Source organism: Hemiscyllium ocellatum, chromosome 13 (assembly GCF_020745735.1).
Source record: "Hemiscyllium ocellatum isolate sHemOce1 chromosome 13, sHemOce1.pat.X.cur, whole genome shotgun sequence".
Classification (NCBI taxonomy): Eukaryota; Metazoa; Chordata; class Chondrichthyes; order Orectolobiformes; family Hemiscylliidae; genus Hemiscyllium; species Hemiscyllium ocellatum.
This window is the reverse complement of record NC_083413.1, coordinates 8287363-8304489: the sequence shown is the minus strand read 5'-3', so window position 1 is coordinate 8304489 and position 17127 is coordinate 8287363. Positions and strand designations below refer to the sequence as shown.

Here is a 17127-nt window from a genome sequence, read left to right as displayed (position 1 = left end):
ACAATTGATTTGGGTGTGAACATAGGACAAATGGTTAGTAAGTTTGCAGATGACACCAAAATTGGAGGTGTAGTGGACTGTGAGGAAGGTTACAACAGGACCTTGATCAGATGGAGGAGAAAGTGAGGTCTGCAGATGCTGGAGTATCAGAGCTGAAACTATGTTGTTGGAAAAGCGCAGCAGGTCAGGCAGCATCCAAGGAACAGGAAATTTGATGTTTCGGGCATAAGCCCTTCATCAGGAAGTCCATTCCGCCATTCAATCATGGCTGATGGGCATTTCAACTCCACTTACCAGCATTCTCCCTGTAGCCCTTAATTCCTTGTGACATCAAGAATTTATCAATCTCTGCCTTGAAGACATTTAGCGTCCTGGCAATGAATTCCACAGGCCCACCACTCTCTGGCTGAAGAAATGTCTCCGCATTTCTGTTCTGAATTGACCCTCTCTAATTCTAAGGCTGTGTCCACGGGTCCTAGTCTCCTCGCCTAACAGAAACAATTTCCTAGCGTCCACCCTTTCCAAGCCATGTATTATCTTGTAAGTTTCTATTAAGTCTCCCCTTGATCTTCTAAACTCCAATGAATACAATCCCAGGATCCTCAGCCATTCCTCGTATGTTAGACCAATCATTCCAGGGATCATCCCTGTGAATCTCCACTCCCTGCTGTCCTCCCTGAACTACTGCAGGGTGTTGGTGGACACCGTGTGCTCCTTCTCCAGAGACACCCAGGACGCTCCTGTTCATTTTTTTATCCCCGTCACCAAATCACCTTTTATTTACACACGCATTGTGTTTGACACTGATCCAGCTCCCTCAGAGCCACCTCTCAGAGTGAACAGAAACCCTGACACTCCTGTCTCTTTTTTTGAGTGTGCGGGTGTGAAAGACACAAGGTGTATAAATTTTTATTTAATTTCCACCACCAGGAAGAAAGGAAACACCCGAGTGGCCAGTGACAAGCAGTGCCCTTCACATCAAAGGGCAATGCTGTGTGATCAAACAGTGAAGGGAAGGGCAGGGATTAAATCAAAATAGAGTTGGAGGGGGAAATAATGCATCCCACTCCCTGCGGCACCCACCTCTCCCTGAACAACTCCAGGGTGTGGGTGGACATGACGTGCTCTTTCTCCAGAGACACCCGGGATGCTCCTGTTCATTTTTTTTCATCTTTTGAGTAGCTTTATTAGAGAATACAGATTGCAGACATCACAAAACTAACGGTTAGACTTGGCCACACGCTCCAGCTCATCCTTCTTCTTAATGGCATAAGAGTTGGATGAACCCTTTGCAGTGTTGATGAGCGCATCAGCCAGGCACTCTGCATTGGTTTTAATATTCCTGCATGCAGCCTCCCTCGCCCCAGTACCTAGCAACCAGATAGCCTGGTTAACCTGTCTCAGTGGGGACACACCGACAGCCTGCCTCCTGCTCGGCCAATACGGGTGGAGTCTTCACGGGGTCCACTGTTGATGATGGCATTCACCAGTCTCTGTAGTGGGTTCTCACCGGTCAGTAGGTGGATGATCTCAAAGGCGTGCTTCACAATCCGCACGGTCATCAGCTTCTTGCCGTTGTTTCGCCTGTGCATCATCATGGAGTTGGTGAGACGCTCCACAATGGGGCTCTGAGCCTTACGGAAACATTTTGCAGCGTAGCGCCCAGAGCTGTGAGGGAGGTACTTGGCATATTTCTCCTTGACAGCGATGTAATCCTGGAGGGAAATGACATTGATCTGGACATCATCTGTGCTCCATTTGCCAAACAGCTTGATCTCAGGGGCCTCTGCAACTGCGGGCACACCTTCCCACTCAGTTATTCTGCTCCACTCACGATCCACCACTGAAAAGCATGCTCCTGTTCATATCTGTCAGCCAGGGCTCCCTGATTGGACCAGGTTAACAGTCCCAATCAGGGAACTCATATTCTATGAGGTACACCTGGCTGACCTCATTACAATCACTACACTATCTTTTTTAAACATTTCTATCTGTCTACTCCATATATCCCTCTTTGTCATTATGTCAGGGGATGGTAGAGGTACTGGGTACTGTTGTTTTTGCAGAAGGCCAACACACACACAATGGGCCAAATGGCCTCCTTCTGTACTGGGGCTGAAAATGTGTTGCTGGAAAAGTGCAGCAGGTCAGACAGCATCCAAGGAACAGGAAATTCAATGTTTCGGGCATAAGCCCCTCATCCTGATGAAGGGCTTATGCCCAAAATGTTGAATTTCCTGTTCCTTGGATGCTGCCTGACCTGCTGCGCTTTTCCAGCAACACATTTTCAGCTCTGATACTCCAGCATCTTCAGACCTCACTTTCTCCTTCTGTACTGGAGCTATTCTGAGATTGCCTGCTCACTTGGCTCCATCTTTGGGTTGGATTTTATGTGGAATCATGGAGACACTGTGGAGGGCGTAGACGGAGTCATAGAGTCACAGAGATGTACAGCATGGAAACAGACCCTTCGGTCCAACCTATCCATGCCGACCAGATATCCCAACCCAATCTAGTCCCACCTGCCAGCACCCGGCCCATATCCCTCCAAACCCTTCCTATTCATATACCCATTCTGTATGGTGGAGGCATTAATGACCAAATGTGGGAGGACATAGATTGAAGGTAAGGGGCAGAGGAATTGAGCAGGATATAAAGAGAAATGTTTCATGCTAACGGGCAAGGAGTTAGCTCAGTCAGCTGAATGGCTGGTTTGCAACCAGAGCCAGTGGTATGGGTTCAATCCTAACACCAGCTGATGATATCATGAAAGACTCTCCTTTTCAAACTCTCCCTGAGGCACAGTGACCCCCACGTTAAGCCCCTACAGTTGCCCCTCATTTTCTCTCTCTCTCTCTCTCCCCCTCTGTCATGAGAGAGCAATGCTATGATCTTCTGGAACTATGGTGACTTTAATTTTAGTGGGAGTCGGGAACTCACTGTCTGTAAGGGTGGCAGAGGTAGAAATCTTTCTAATGTTAGGATGCATTTAGCTGTGCACTTATGCCGAGACATACGACTCTGATCTTGACTCTAATCTCCAGCGTTTGCAGTACCCACTTCTGCCTCATACCAGGCTATGAGCCAAGTGTTGTAAAAGGGGAGTGGGTGATTATCCTCAATTGGCACAGAAACAATGGGCCAAAGGACTTTTTTCTGGTCTGTAGACCCCTAATGACTCCTAGCTGCAAGTGACTCAAGTGATTGACATATGGGTTGGTTTGACACTGATTCTGATTGTCTCCTGATGCAAAGGCATTCATGAGTGCAGTTATTAATTGGAACAGAAGCTGCTGTCTCATGGGTACAGTAACCAGGTATCCATCTGGAAGGCAGACCTTAAAATATCTCAAATCGCAGCCTCAGCAGATGGACTGTTAAATTAAGAGCAGCACAGACAAGATTAATTAAGTAGAGGTACATTACACCTGTCACAACAAATGGGCAGCTTTGAGGAAAAAAACGCAAGCTGGTGAGGCCAGTCGGGGAATGTCTATCGTTTAAAGAGAAACAGCGAGCAAGTGAAACAGAGGAAGACCGAGTTATCTGCATAAACACCAACCAAGACTGACCAATGTTGAAGTTGATGAACCTTGTTTTCAATTTGGGTTCAGACTGCAGCGATTGGCTGGAAGTCAGTGCGAACGAGAGGGAAAACCCTCCAGTGGATGTCACCACAGGGCTCTCTCAGGGCAGCTACATCAAGCCAACCATCTTCAGCTGCTCCAACCATGACCTCCCCTTCACTATAAGTTCAGAAGAAGGGCTATGTATTGTTTTAAAAGTTCATTCACAGGATGAAGGCATCACTGGCCTGGCCAGCATTTATTACCCATCCCTAGTTGCCCGGAGAACAGTTAAGAGACAATCACATTGCTGTGGGGCTGGAGTCACATGTAGGCCAGACTAGGTAAGGATGGCAGTTTCCTTCCCCAGTAGGCTAAATACACTGGGTCCACGTGGTATTAAGATACTTAGAACAGAGAACATAGAGCAATACAGTGCAGAACAGGCCCTTCGGCCCTTGATGTTGCTCCGACCTGTGAACTAATCTAAACCCATCCCCCTACACTATCCCAACATCATCCATGTGCTTATCCAAGGATTGTTTAAATCCCCCGAATGAGGCTGAGTTAACTACGTTGGCAGGCAGGGCATTCCACACCCTTACCACTCTCTAAGTAAAGAACCTGCCTCTGATATCTGTCTTAAATCTATCACCCCTCAATTTGTAGTTATATCCCCTTGTACAAGCTGATGTCATCATCCTAGGAAAAAAGACTTTCACTGTCTACCCGATCTAATCCTCTGATCATCTTGTATGTCTCTATCAAATCCCCTCTTAGCCACCTTCGTTCCAATGAGAACAGGTTCAAGTCTCTCAGCCTTTCCTCATAAGACCTTCCCTCCAGACCAGGCAACATCCTGGTAAATCTCCTCTGCACCTTTTCCAATGCTTCCGCATCCATTCTGAAATATGGCAACCAGAACTGTACACAATATTCCACGTGCGACTGTATTAAATACCCAGTTATCTCTTGATATCACTTGTTCTGGGGATCTGAGTTCGATTCAATCCCTTACAGTGTGGAAACAGGCCCTTCAGCCCAACCAGTCCACACCAACCCTCCGAAGAGTAACCCACCCAGACCCATTCCCCCTAACTAATGCACCTAACTCTATGGACAACTTAGCACAGCCAATTCACCTAACCTGCACATCTTTGTACTGTGGGAGGAAACCAGAGCATCTGGAGGAAACCCACGTGGAGAATGTGCAAACTCCATACAGACGGTCACCCGAGGCTAGAATCGAACCCGGGTCCCTGGCACCGTGAGGCAGCAGTGCTAACCACTGAGCCACCATGCCGCACCCATGGCAGATGCTGGAATTTGAATTTAACAATCTGGTATTTGATGATCATGAAGCCACTGTTGAAAAAGCCTTCTGGTCACTAATGTCCTTCAGAGAAAGAAATCTGCCGTCCTCCGTTGGTCTGGCCAACATATGACTCCAGGCCCACATCAATGTGGTTAACACTCAACTGCCTTCCGAAATGGCGTAGCAAGCCACTCAGTTGTAGCAATCGCTGCAAAGTCTCATCATTATTAAATAAAGAAACAAAATCAGACCGTGGACTGCAGCCAATCAAGAAGGCAGCTCCACCACTGCCTTCTCCACAGGAACTAGGCCAGTGATGCCCATGTCCCATGAGTGAATGAAAAGAAGATTTTCCAATGGCTATTTGTGGGCTATTTGTTAGTCAGCATTGCAATTCAGGCTGTCTCCAAGCCCTCTTTACTCAGGTTCCTGCTCAGATATTGCTTGGCCCACAGACAGCAGACAATGGTATTCTCTGTCCTGAGCAGCCCTGATCCCCTCCAGGGCTACCTGTCTGGTGCTGCCACTTGAGACCTGGTTAGGGGCTCAGTGTATCGATATCATCCAAGATGGCGGAGGAGTAGCACGCTCCAGCCAGGGCTCATCCATTCTGTCCGTTCCTTTTCTCTTTGCCTCTTTTTTTCCTCTTGTATTGTGTTTTCTTCTGTAATTTTCCTCTTTTGTTGGGGTGTCAGAGCACAGCGGGGGGACCACCAGAGCAGATTGGGAACGGTGGCCTGTTGGTATGGAGCAAAGATGGTTACTGGTTGCAAACTGTTGGAGCGCAATCAGACCAAGTGGAAGCCTCATAGAAAAGACTGTAATGTCTATCTTTTAGCTTTATGTCTTATTTTGCTACCGCTTATAGTGTATGTCTGTAATGTTGTGTTTTTTTTCTTTATTTTCTCCTCTTTTTGCACCTAAGATTTGTACCTAGGTACTTTGTACTTAAGATGGTGCCATGTGTTGGCAACATCGGACCCTTTTCACTATACTCCTGTTCTTCTGTAATTTGAGTACATGTGACAATTAACCAAATTCTAATTGTAATAGGGCCACAAGTGAGGTAAAGATAAGGAAGGTCCACTTTGCCCCAGATCTACACCTTCTTCCCAATTATCCTGGGAAAGAGTACTGTGTGAGGCAGTACCTCATGAAGCTTCATGGTTAGTTTCTGGATGGTTGGACAATCCAGCTAAACACAGACACGGGCAGCCTCCAGTACTTCCCTCTAGTGAACAGGATGGTGAAAGATGACAGGTCCAAGGATATAATGAAAAGTGGAGGACTGAAATGAGGTGAAATCTCATCACCCAGAGAGTGGTGAACTACCACAGAATTCACAACCACAGAAAACAGCTGAGACCGAAGCATTGTGCTATCTCAAGTTGGGGTTGGATATGCACGTGAGGCCGAAACTCAATGTCATTCACTTGGATGACTAATCATGATCACGATGAATGATAGGTGGGCTGAAAGGGCCAAATGGACTACTCCTGCTCCTATTTTCTATGTTTCTAAGTCACTGGTAAGAAGCAAAACACAGAACTAAATGTATTCCCTTTCCAATTTGAATATACAAGCAGTAAGCAGCATTGAGAAATGGCATCTTGACCGGTCCAGAAAGACCACATCATTTTGTTCCCGTCATCGGTAACTTGACACTTGTTGGCGTGCATTTGACTTTGTTCCATTTCAGGGTATTGTACGATCGGACTTCTCTGCTCTGTGCAAACTCTGCTGTTTAATCATTAACTTATGAAACCGCAGAGGTGGACATGGACATTAAGAACTCATTCACAAAGAATGCTAGAACAATAGTACCATGTGTGAGAGGTCACGAAACAGCTTAGTAACTTTGAAATGGATTGCGCTGTTAGATTTTATCTATTTTATAGTGTAATTACATTACAAGAGCTGGCCTTGATGCACTTAATGTCATAAAATTCTAAGAGCCATCTGTATCTCAAATCCAATGTCAATATAGCTGTCTTAATTAAATAAACGACTGTGATAACTGAATGAAAGGAAGCTGTTACTATAATAAACCTTCTTAGCATAACAGAAACTGTTATTACTCTAGCACACACACGGCCTTTGTGACTTTGTGCTCTGGGTAGAACATTTGTAATTCCTAGCTAATTAACATTTGAAATCAGAATGCCCCACCGAATGAAAATGTCTCGAACAATTCACCATCTTTTGTTGCTGTGGTAACATCTTAAAATTTGCAACCTTGTGGAATTCTGGATCTGTGAGAGCGTGTGAGATAGGTACGAGAGAGGAAGGTCTGAAATCTGATTAATTGTTCTTTGAAGCAAGAAAATAATGTGGAGACAGCTGTGCCAAGCGTTTGACATCTCAATGCATGAAGTTATATTGCAGCAGGATTCAAAAGATAGCCATTGATGACATTTTACACTTCTCTGTTATTTACTTGTGGGCAGTCCCTGTTTTTTACTACAGTGAATAAAATCTCTGACAGGCAACTTCAATGTTAAAGTTTAAACTTTAAATTCATTGATTATATCCCGACAATGACACTTATAGAGTCATAGAGAGGTACAGCATGGAAACAGACCCTTCGGTCCAACCTGTCCATGCCGACCAGATATCCCAACTCAATCTAGTCCCACCTGCCAGCACCTGTCCCATATCCCTCCAAACCCTTCCTATTCATATACCCATCCAAGTGCCTCTTAAATGTTGTAATTGTAGCAGTCGCCACCACTTCCTCTGACAGCTCATTCCATAGATGTACCATCCTCTGCATGAAAATGTTGCCCCTTAGGTCTCTTTTATATCTTCCCCCTCTCACCCTAAACCTATGCCCTCTGGTTCTGGATTCCCCCACCCAAGGGAAAAGACTTTGTCTATTTATCCTATCCAGGCCCCTCATAATTTTGTAAACCTCTATAAGGCTCGGAGTATGTGTAGACATTTCTTCAGTTGAGTTTTTAAATCAATCTGTCCCTCTCAGTTGGAAGATCCCATGAACAACAGTGAAGTGAGCTCTGTTCTTCCCCTGGGCCTTGGACAATATTAATCCCTCATCCAATGGAACTAGAAATAATGATTTTGAGGTGCCGGTGTTGGACTGGGGTGTACAAACGTCAAAATCACACAACACCAAGTTATAATCCAACAGGTTTAATTGGAAGCACACTAGCTTTTGGAGCACTGCTCCTGCATCAACCACATGATGAAGGAGCGTCGCTCCGAAAGCTAGTGCTTCCAAATAAACCTGTTGGACTATAACCTGGTTGTGTGATTTTTTTTAAATGGAAGTAATGTTCTGGTCCTTATTTCATTGCATTCGTCAGGAGCTTTCTGTAGACAAATTGACAAATACAATTCAGGAGGAGGTGATGGTCTCATGGTTATTATTGCCATGCTATTATTCCAGGGACCCAGATATGTTCGAGGGATCCAGGTTTGAATCCCACCTCAGCAGATGCTGGAGTTTTACTTCTATTAAAAAGCAATCTGGAATTGAGAGGCTAATGATGGTTACAAACCCATTGACAATTGTCAGGAGAACTCCCTGTGGTTCCCCCATTTAGGGTAGGATACTGCTGTCCTAATCTGGTCTGCCCTCTACATGACTCCAGACCCACAACAAGGTTGACTCTTAATTGGTCTCTGGGCATTTGGGGATGGGCAATAAATGCTGTTCCTTAAATGCTGAGACATTGGAAAGTATTAAAATCTAAGTGGACCTGTCCATACATCACTGAAAATTGGCAAACAGGTGCAACAAGTCATTCAGAAGGTGAACTGAGTGCTAGGTCCAAAGAATCAAATGGAACTTTAGTGAGATTGCACTTGGTACACTGTGCATAGTTCTGATCCCCTTGCGTAAGGAAGGATGGATTGTGCAGTGGAGGTTTACCAGACTGATCGCTAGATGGATAAGAGTCTCCCATGAGGAAAGATTGAGGAATCTGGACCTGACATTCCTTGGAGCTTCTTAGAATGAGAGAAACTCTCTGAGAAACCTACAAAATTCTTAAAGAGATAGACAGAGTCAATGCAGCAAGGATCTTTCTGTTAGCTGGGAGATTTAGAATCAAGGATAACAGTCTCAGTGTAGAAGGTATGCCATTTTGGACTAGAGATCTGGACCTTGTTGTGGGTCTGGAGTCATGTAGAGGGCAGACCAGATTAGGACAGCAGTATCCTACCCTAAATGGGGGAACCAGATGGAGTTCTCCTGACAATTGTCAATGGTTTTGTAACCATCATTAGCCTCTCAATTCCAGAATGCTTTTTAATTGAAGTAAAACTCCAGCATCTGCTGAGGTGGGATTCAAAGCTGCATCCCTCGAACATATCTGGGTCCCTGGAATAATAGCATGGCAATAATAACCATGAGGCCATCACCTCCCCCTGAATTGCATTTGTCAATTTGTCTACAGAAAGCTCCTGACGAATGCAATGAAATAAGGACCAGAACATTATTTCCTTTTGAAAAAAATCACACAACACCAGGTTATAGAGATCTAGAGGAAAGCTCTTTGGGATTAATTATCCCCGAGTGTGTGGATCAGAACTATAGAAGTTGGCAAGATATGTTGCAGTTGTACAGGACATTGGTGAGGCTGAACTTGGAGTGTTGTGTTCAGTTTTGGTCACCTTGCTATAGGAAGGATGTTATTAAAATGGAAAGAATGCAGAAGAAATCTACAAGGATGTTGCCAGGACTCAACGGTCTGGGTTATAGGGAGAGGGTGGACAAGCTAGGAGTTTTTTCTTTAGAGCATAGGGAGGTCATGTTGCAGCTGTACAGGACATTGGTCAGGCCACTGTTGGAATATTGCATACAATTCCTATCGGAAGAATGTTGTGAAACTTGAAAGGGTTCAGAAAAGATTTACAAGGATGTTGCCAGGGTTGGAGGATTTAAGCTGTAGGGAGAGGTTGAATAGGCTGGGGCTGTTTTCCCTGGAGTGTCGGAGGCTGAGGGGTGACCTTATAAAGGTTTATAAAATTATGAGGGGCATGGATAGGGTAAATAGACAAAGTCTCTTCTCTGAAGTGGGGGAGTCCAGAACTAGAGGGTTTAGGGTGAGAGGGAAAAGATATAAAAGAGATCTAAGGGGCAACCTTTTCACACAGAGGGTGGTACATGTATGGAATGAGCTGCCAGAGGAAGTGGTGGAGGCTGGTACAATTGCAACATTTAAAAGGCATCTGAATAGGTATGTGAATAGGATGGGTTTAGAGGGATATGGGCTGGGTTTTGGCAGGTGGGACTTTAGGTTGGGACAAAGCTTTTCACTGTGCCTCAGTACATGTGACAATAAATTAAATTCAAATTCAGTATCTGGTCGGCGTGGACGAGTTGGACTGAAGGGTCTGTTTTCATGCTGTACATCTCTATGACTCTATGACACTGATGGAGGATCTTATAGAAGTGTATAAGATCCTGAGAGGCATAGAGAGAGTGAATGCACTCAGCCTTTTTCCCAGGGTTGGGGAATTGAGGACTAGAGGGCATCAGTTTAAGTTTAGAGGGCAAAGAAGAAAAGGGACCTGAGGGGCAACTTTTTTACCCAGCAGGTGGTATGTATATGGAACGTGCTGCCCGCAGAAGTGGTTGAGGCGGGTACATTAACAACAGTTAAAAGGCATTTGGATAAATACATGGATAGGAAAGGTTTAGAAGGATATGGACCAAGTGCAGGGAAATGGGGTTAGCGTGGATGGGCATTGTGGTCGGCATGGACCAGTATGGGCCAAAGGGCCTGTCTCTGTGCTGTAGGACTCTATGACTAAGTAAGTTCAAGTTAAAGATCAGTATTAATGACAATGAAGGATATAGAGCTAGCACCAAGCATTGAAGCAGATCATCAGAGAATCTCTCCTGTGCATAAAGAGACCATTTGGCCTATCAAATCCTGCAACAACCCTCCAAAGCGCATCCCATCCAGACCCACCCCACCCCCACCTCCCATCCTATCCCTACATTTCCCATGGCCAATCCACCTAACCTGTGTATCTTTGGACTGTGGGAGGAAACCAGAGCACCTGGAGGAAACCCACGCAGACACGGGGAGAACGTGCAAACTCCACACAGACAGTCACCCGAAGCTGGAACCGAACCCAGGTCCCTGGCACTGTGAGGCAGTAGTGTGAACCACTAGATCAGTCACAATCTAGAATGGTTGAGCATGCTCAAGGTGCTGAATGGTCTGCTCTGGTTCCAATCATCCAGTGTTCAGCACCCTAATTAATCTTTTACAGCTCTGGTGGTCATGTAGTTTGTTTTGTAGCTTTCATGTGTATTCTCACCTCGGCTGCTCACCGATATCATCAGCCATGTCTAAAGAACACAGCCTTGGAGTCAAAGTGCTATCTGCTATCTCTGCTCTTGGAACTTCATGATGGAACTATTAAGAAAGTTCCCTGGAAACCTTGCCTAGACATGAACAATGGTCTGACTGTGACAGTAGATGGAGTGGACACCCTCAACACAGATGACAAGGTGATCCATGGGTGTCTTGAGTGCCCCGGTGTGCAGAGTTGGCTACCCAGAGGATCAATGGGAAGCTATGGAGAGTGACAGGACTGACAATCCCCTCATTCTGACTTACCTCATCTGTTTGTAAATCCTGGTAAAACATAGCCGAAGTCAGCTGTGCAGCAAAGGTTTTACAGCTGCCTGCAAGGAGCTAGAGGGGTGCAAGTGAAGGGTGGCGATGACTTTGACTGTCATTGGACGTATTTGGTCACCTGGTCTTCTTTACAGGAAGTCTTCTTCCAGACAAATGCCAATGAGCAGCCAATGGGAAAGTTTGGGTCTCCTAAGAGTATGCAGACTGCCTGAAGTAGAGCCACTGTCTGTACTCGCTGTGTTGGCTGACTCACTCCTGTAACCTGGGCTCAATGCTTCTCCATCCTTCCCTTTCAGACTGGCAGCTGGTGTACAGGAGAAGTCGTGATGTGGAGGTGCTGGTGTTGGACTGGGGTGGACTAGGTTACAGATCACACGATGTCAGGTTACAGTCCAACAGGTTTATTTGGGGGTACTAGCTTTCAGAGCGCAGCTCCTTCATCAGGAAACTAGTAGGGCAGGATCATAGGACACAGAATTTGTAGTAAACGATCACAGTGTCATACACTGATGCGATATATTGAACAAACCGAGATTGCTGTTCAGTCTTTCATCTTGTAAAATGGGTTGCAGGTTTTGATTCATCTATATGTAAATCCCAGATGTGCTTCCTGCTATCAAATCCATGCAGTTCAAATTCAACTCTTTGGTGTCTTTAATGAAAACTGGGAGAACTGCAGATGCTGTCGACCAGAGACAAAAGCAGAAGTTTCTGGAAAAGCTCAGCAGGTCTGGCAGCATCTATGAAGAGTAAGAAGAGCTATTACTTGAATGGTAAGAAATTGCTGTGTGCTGCTGTGCAGAGGGACCTGGGTGTATGAATCACAGAAGGTTCGGCTGCATGTGCAACAAGTTATTAGGACAGCAAATGGAATTTTATCCTTCATTGCTAAAGGGATTGAGTTTAAAGGCAGGGGGGTAATGTTACAGCTGTACATTGTGCTGGTGAGGCCACACCTGGAGTACTGCGTGCAGTTTTGGTCTCCTTACTTGACACTGGAGGGGGTGCAGAGGAGGTTCACTAGGTTGATTCCAAAGTTGAGGGTGTTACCTGATGAGGAGAGACTGAGTAGACTGGGATTATATTAATTGGAATTTAGTAAAAATGATCTACAGAAGGATCTTACAGAAACATATAAAATTATGAAGGGAATAGATAAGATAGAAGTAGAGAGGATGTTTCCACGTGGACAAGAGGACATAGCCTCAAAATCAGGGGGAGCAGATTTCAGACTGAATTGAGAAGGAACTTCGTCACCCAGAGGGTTGTGAATCTGTGGAATTCACAGTTGATGCTTCCTCATTGAATGTTTTTAAAATTAAGATAGATAATGTTTTGAACAGCAAAGGGATTGAGAGGGCAGGTAAGTGGAGCTGAAGCCATGAAAAGGTCAGCCCTGATCTAACTGAATCATGGAGCAGGTTCGATGGGCCAAATGGCCTCCTCCTGCTTCTAGTTCTTATGTTCTAATGTGAAGGGACATCAGAATTAACCGTCCGGGTACCTGAAAGATTAACCCTGATCTCTCTTCACAGAAGCTGCCAGACCTGATGAGCTTTTCCAGCAAATTCTGTTTTTGTTTCTTGGGTTCCTTGTTTCTTTCTCTTTCATTTCTTTTTCCTTTTTTTAAATCTCTTGCTTTTTTTTCTTTCTCTGTGTTTATTTTCCCCTCTCTCCCTTACTCTCCCCTTCACTCTTTTCCTTTTCTCTCTCTAACTTTTTCTTTCTCTCTCTCTCTCTCTCTCTCTCTCTCTTTTCATCTCTCTTTGTCTTACTCTCTATCTTTCCCTGTCTTTGGTTCTTTTCCCCTCCCACTTTTTCTTTCTTTGTTTTTTTCCTCTCTTCCTTTCCCTCTCTTTCATTTTCCTCTCTATCTTTCTGTCCCTTAATTTTTCTTTCTCTCTATCTTTCTCTCTCCTTCTTTTCTTTATTTTGCTCTCCTCTCTCTTTATTTTTCTTTCTTTCTATTTCCTTCCTCTTGCCCGCACCCTGCCATGGGGTGATATTAATTCAAAACAAAGTAGTATTCTGGTGACAGGGTGAATGAAGCCTACTGTCTCACGTATGAACCACAATGTGACATTAGAACTTTAATGTTAAGATGAATATCTGACTCGATGGGAAGGGGTGGATGTTCTGCACCTCTTCTAGGACTTACTTAATTCATGACTGACAGTGTAAAGGGTTAAAGTTAACGTGTGAATTAGGAATAAAACAAAGAACTGCAGATCTGAAACAAAAACAGAAATTGAAGTTACTTTATCATTAGATTAGATTCTCTACAGTGTGGAAACAGGCCCTATGGCCCAACAAGTTTACACTGAGCTCCCCCGAGACACATTCCCCCTCTGACTAATGCAATAGCAATTTAGCACGGCCAATTCACCTATCCTGCACATCTTTGGACTGTGGGAGGAAACCGGAGGAAACCCACGCAGACACGGGGAGAATGTGCAAAATCCACACAGTTACCTGAGGCTGGTCCCTGGTGCTGTGAGGCAGCAGTGCTAACCACTGAGCCACTGTGCCACCCTAAGCAGGATTTAAAACTGCTTTCTTCCTCCAGACGCTGCCAGCCCCATTTTGTGAGGTCAAATGCAAGAGGTAAGTGTACTGTAAATAGCCAGACCCTTGGGAACAAAGGCCATACAGAGGGATTTCGGGGGAACAAGTCCATAGATCCCTGACAGTGGCAACACAAGTGGATAAGATGGTATACGATGATATAAGATGATATAAGATGGTATAAGATGGTAAAGAAGATACACAACATGCTTGCCTTCACAGTTCAGGGCATTGAGTATAAATTTGACATGGCATGTTGCAATGTGTAAGACTTTGGTGTTGCTACATTTGGAATATTGTGTGCAGTGCTGGTCACTGCACTATAGGGAGGATGTGGAGGCTTCAGAAAGGGTGTGGAAGGGGCTTACCTGGATGTTGCCAGGAATGGAGTGTATTAGCCATTAGGAGAGTTTGAACAAACTTGGATTGTTTTCACTAGAGTGCCTAAGGCTGAGGGATAACCTGATGGAAGTATATAAAGTTATGAGAGGTACGGATTGGGTGGATCGTCGGAGTCTTTTTCCCAGGGTAGTAATGTCAAACGCTGGGAGCATAGGTTAAAGGTGAAAGGGAGAAAGTTCAAAAGAGATGCATGAGGCAAGTTTTTTTACGCAGAGGGTTGTAGGTGCCTGGAACACGCTACTGGGGAGGTGGTGGAAGCAGATATGATTTTGGATTAGGGGTGCTGGAAGAGCACAGCAGTTCAGGCAGCATCCGAGGAGCAGAAAATCAAAGTTTCAGGCAAAAGCCCTTCATCCAAACGAAATGTCGGTTTTGCTGCTCCTCGGATGCTGCCTGAACTGCTGTGCTCTTCCAGCACCACTAATCCAAAATCTGGTTTCCAGCATCTGCAGTCATTGTTTTTACGAAGCAGATATGATAGCAATTCTTAAGGTGCAGTTAGACAGGCTCATGAACAGATAGAGAATAGAGGGATGTGGACAATGTGTAGGCTGATGGGATTAGTTTAGAATGGCATCAGGCTAAGCAGAAACATAGTGGGCCGAAGGGCCTGTTGTAAAGTTCAATACTTCCTCTGAAAGTTGACATGATTAGGCTGGGAGATGATTCTGCCTGGGACCCTTGCTTCTTGGACTGTTTATTGTTAGAAGTTACCATGTTCAATAAAAGATAATGTTCACTGATGACTAGACACAATGCAGTCTGTGTTGGCACCAATTGTAGATACAAACAAACGACAATCCCAGAGGGAGATCACAGGAACACTATTTCATATAAATATATCAGACAGTTGTTAATGCTCTTCACACAGTCTCACACGAACATCCCTCTAGGAAATGCCCAACATCTTGCCTTGTAAATGGGATCGGAAAGATATAATCACGAGCAAAATATAAGCAAAACTTTGACAGAACCAATGTTCAGATGAAACAGGACCTCCAATATCTGCAAGACAAGGATCCCATGCCTTGCAATGCAATTGTTCTGAGGTTGGAGGAATAATCATGCTAGTGCCAACAGATCTGAAAGTGGGGGTCCCTGACAGCCAAGGGCTGACCACCAAATTGGATTCATCAGATTCTGGGAGATTGTGTTTCACACTATTCCGTGATCACTTGGTTCAGTAATGTTAAAGCAGTTTACAAATGTTTGGCAGAAATCCACCGTTGGGTGGCTGTGCGGAGTTTGCACATTCTCCCCGTGTCTGCATGGATTCCTCCAGGTGCTCCGGTTTCCTCCCACAGTCCAAAGATGTGCAGGTCAGGGTGGATTAGCCATGTTAAATATGGGGAGGTGGGATATAGTTGGGTCTGGGTGAGATGCTCTTTGGAGGGTCGGTGCAGACTTGGTGGGCTGAAAAACCTCCTTCCACGCTATAAAGCTTCAATGATGTCTTTAGTGCTGCTTTCTGCTCTCATCTGGATTTGGAAAAATGAATCAGATTTGTTTCTGGTTTCCATCCTTTCTCCCACCATCACCTGGCCCATCTCTGACTCGTCCCTTCCTTGATTTCACTGTTTCCATTCCTGAGGGTAGACTGTTCACCACAGCCCATTACAAGCCCATCAACTCCCACAGTTACCTTGACTAACAGTTCCGAAGAAGAGTCATAGAGGACTCAAAAGGTTAGCTCGGTTTCTCTCTCTGTACAGATACTGCCATATCTGCTGAGGTTTTCCAGCATTCACTTATCTCAGATTTCTAGCTTCTGCAGTAATTTGTTTTTATTAGAAAGTCATATGCTTGGCATATAACACAATCCATCCAGAGGATACCCTCTGTCAACACTGAGCAGTTATACCAAGGACGCTGCTCACTCATTGGAATTGTCTATGAATACAACCCTACAATAGGAAGGTCAAATCTAAGTATTTTTATGTAACATGCATGGGTGCCTCAGAGACCTCTAACTTTCGCCCACTTCTAAAGGACCGACTGGGAAAAGTCACAGTCCCTACTGTGTTGAAACAGACCCTTCCGTCCAACTGACTTTTTAGATTAGATTAGATTACTTACAGTGTGGAAACAGGCCCTTCGGCCCAACAAGTCCACACCGACCCGCCGAAGCGCAACCCACCCATGAGAGGAAACCGGAGCACCCGAAGGAAACCCACGCAGACACGGGGAGAACGTGCAAACTCCACACAGACAGTTGCCTGAGTCGGGAATTGAACCCGGGTCTCAGGCGCTGTGAGGCAGTAGTGCTAACCACTGTGCCACCGTGCCGCCCACTTTCCAAGAGTATCCCACACAGACCCAATCCAATAACTAATACACCTAACCTACACATCCCCGGACACCACGGGCAATTTAGCATGACCAGTCCATCTGATCTGCAGATCTTTAGGTTGTGGGAGGAAATTGGAGTACCCAGAGAAGTCCCACACAGACACAGGGCAAATGTGAAAACTTCACATAGACAGTCACCCGAGGCTGGGATCGAACCAGGGTCCCTGGAGCTGTGAGACAGCAATGCTAACCACTGAGCCATCATGCCGCCCTCTGCAAAAAGGCCAGTTCAGGAACAAATCAGCCAATTGAACAGTTGGCCCTGAAAGTGAACCAAACTGAGAAACTGCTGGAGAAACTCAGCAAGTCCGGC

At 45.2% G+C, this 17127-nt stretch overlaps 1 pseudogene; it reads right to left on the bottom strand.

Annotated features, from left to right (window-relative positions):
• Positions 1-1160: 1160 nt before the first annotated feature.
• LOC132821666 (small ribosomal subunit protein uS7-like) lies at positions 1161-11204 on the bottom strand (annotated as a pseudogene).
• Positions 11205-17127: the final 5923 nt, after the last annotated feature.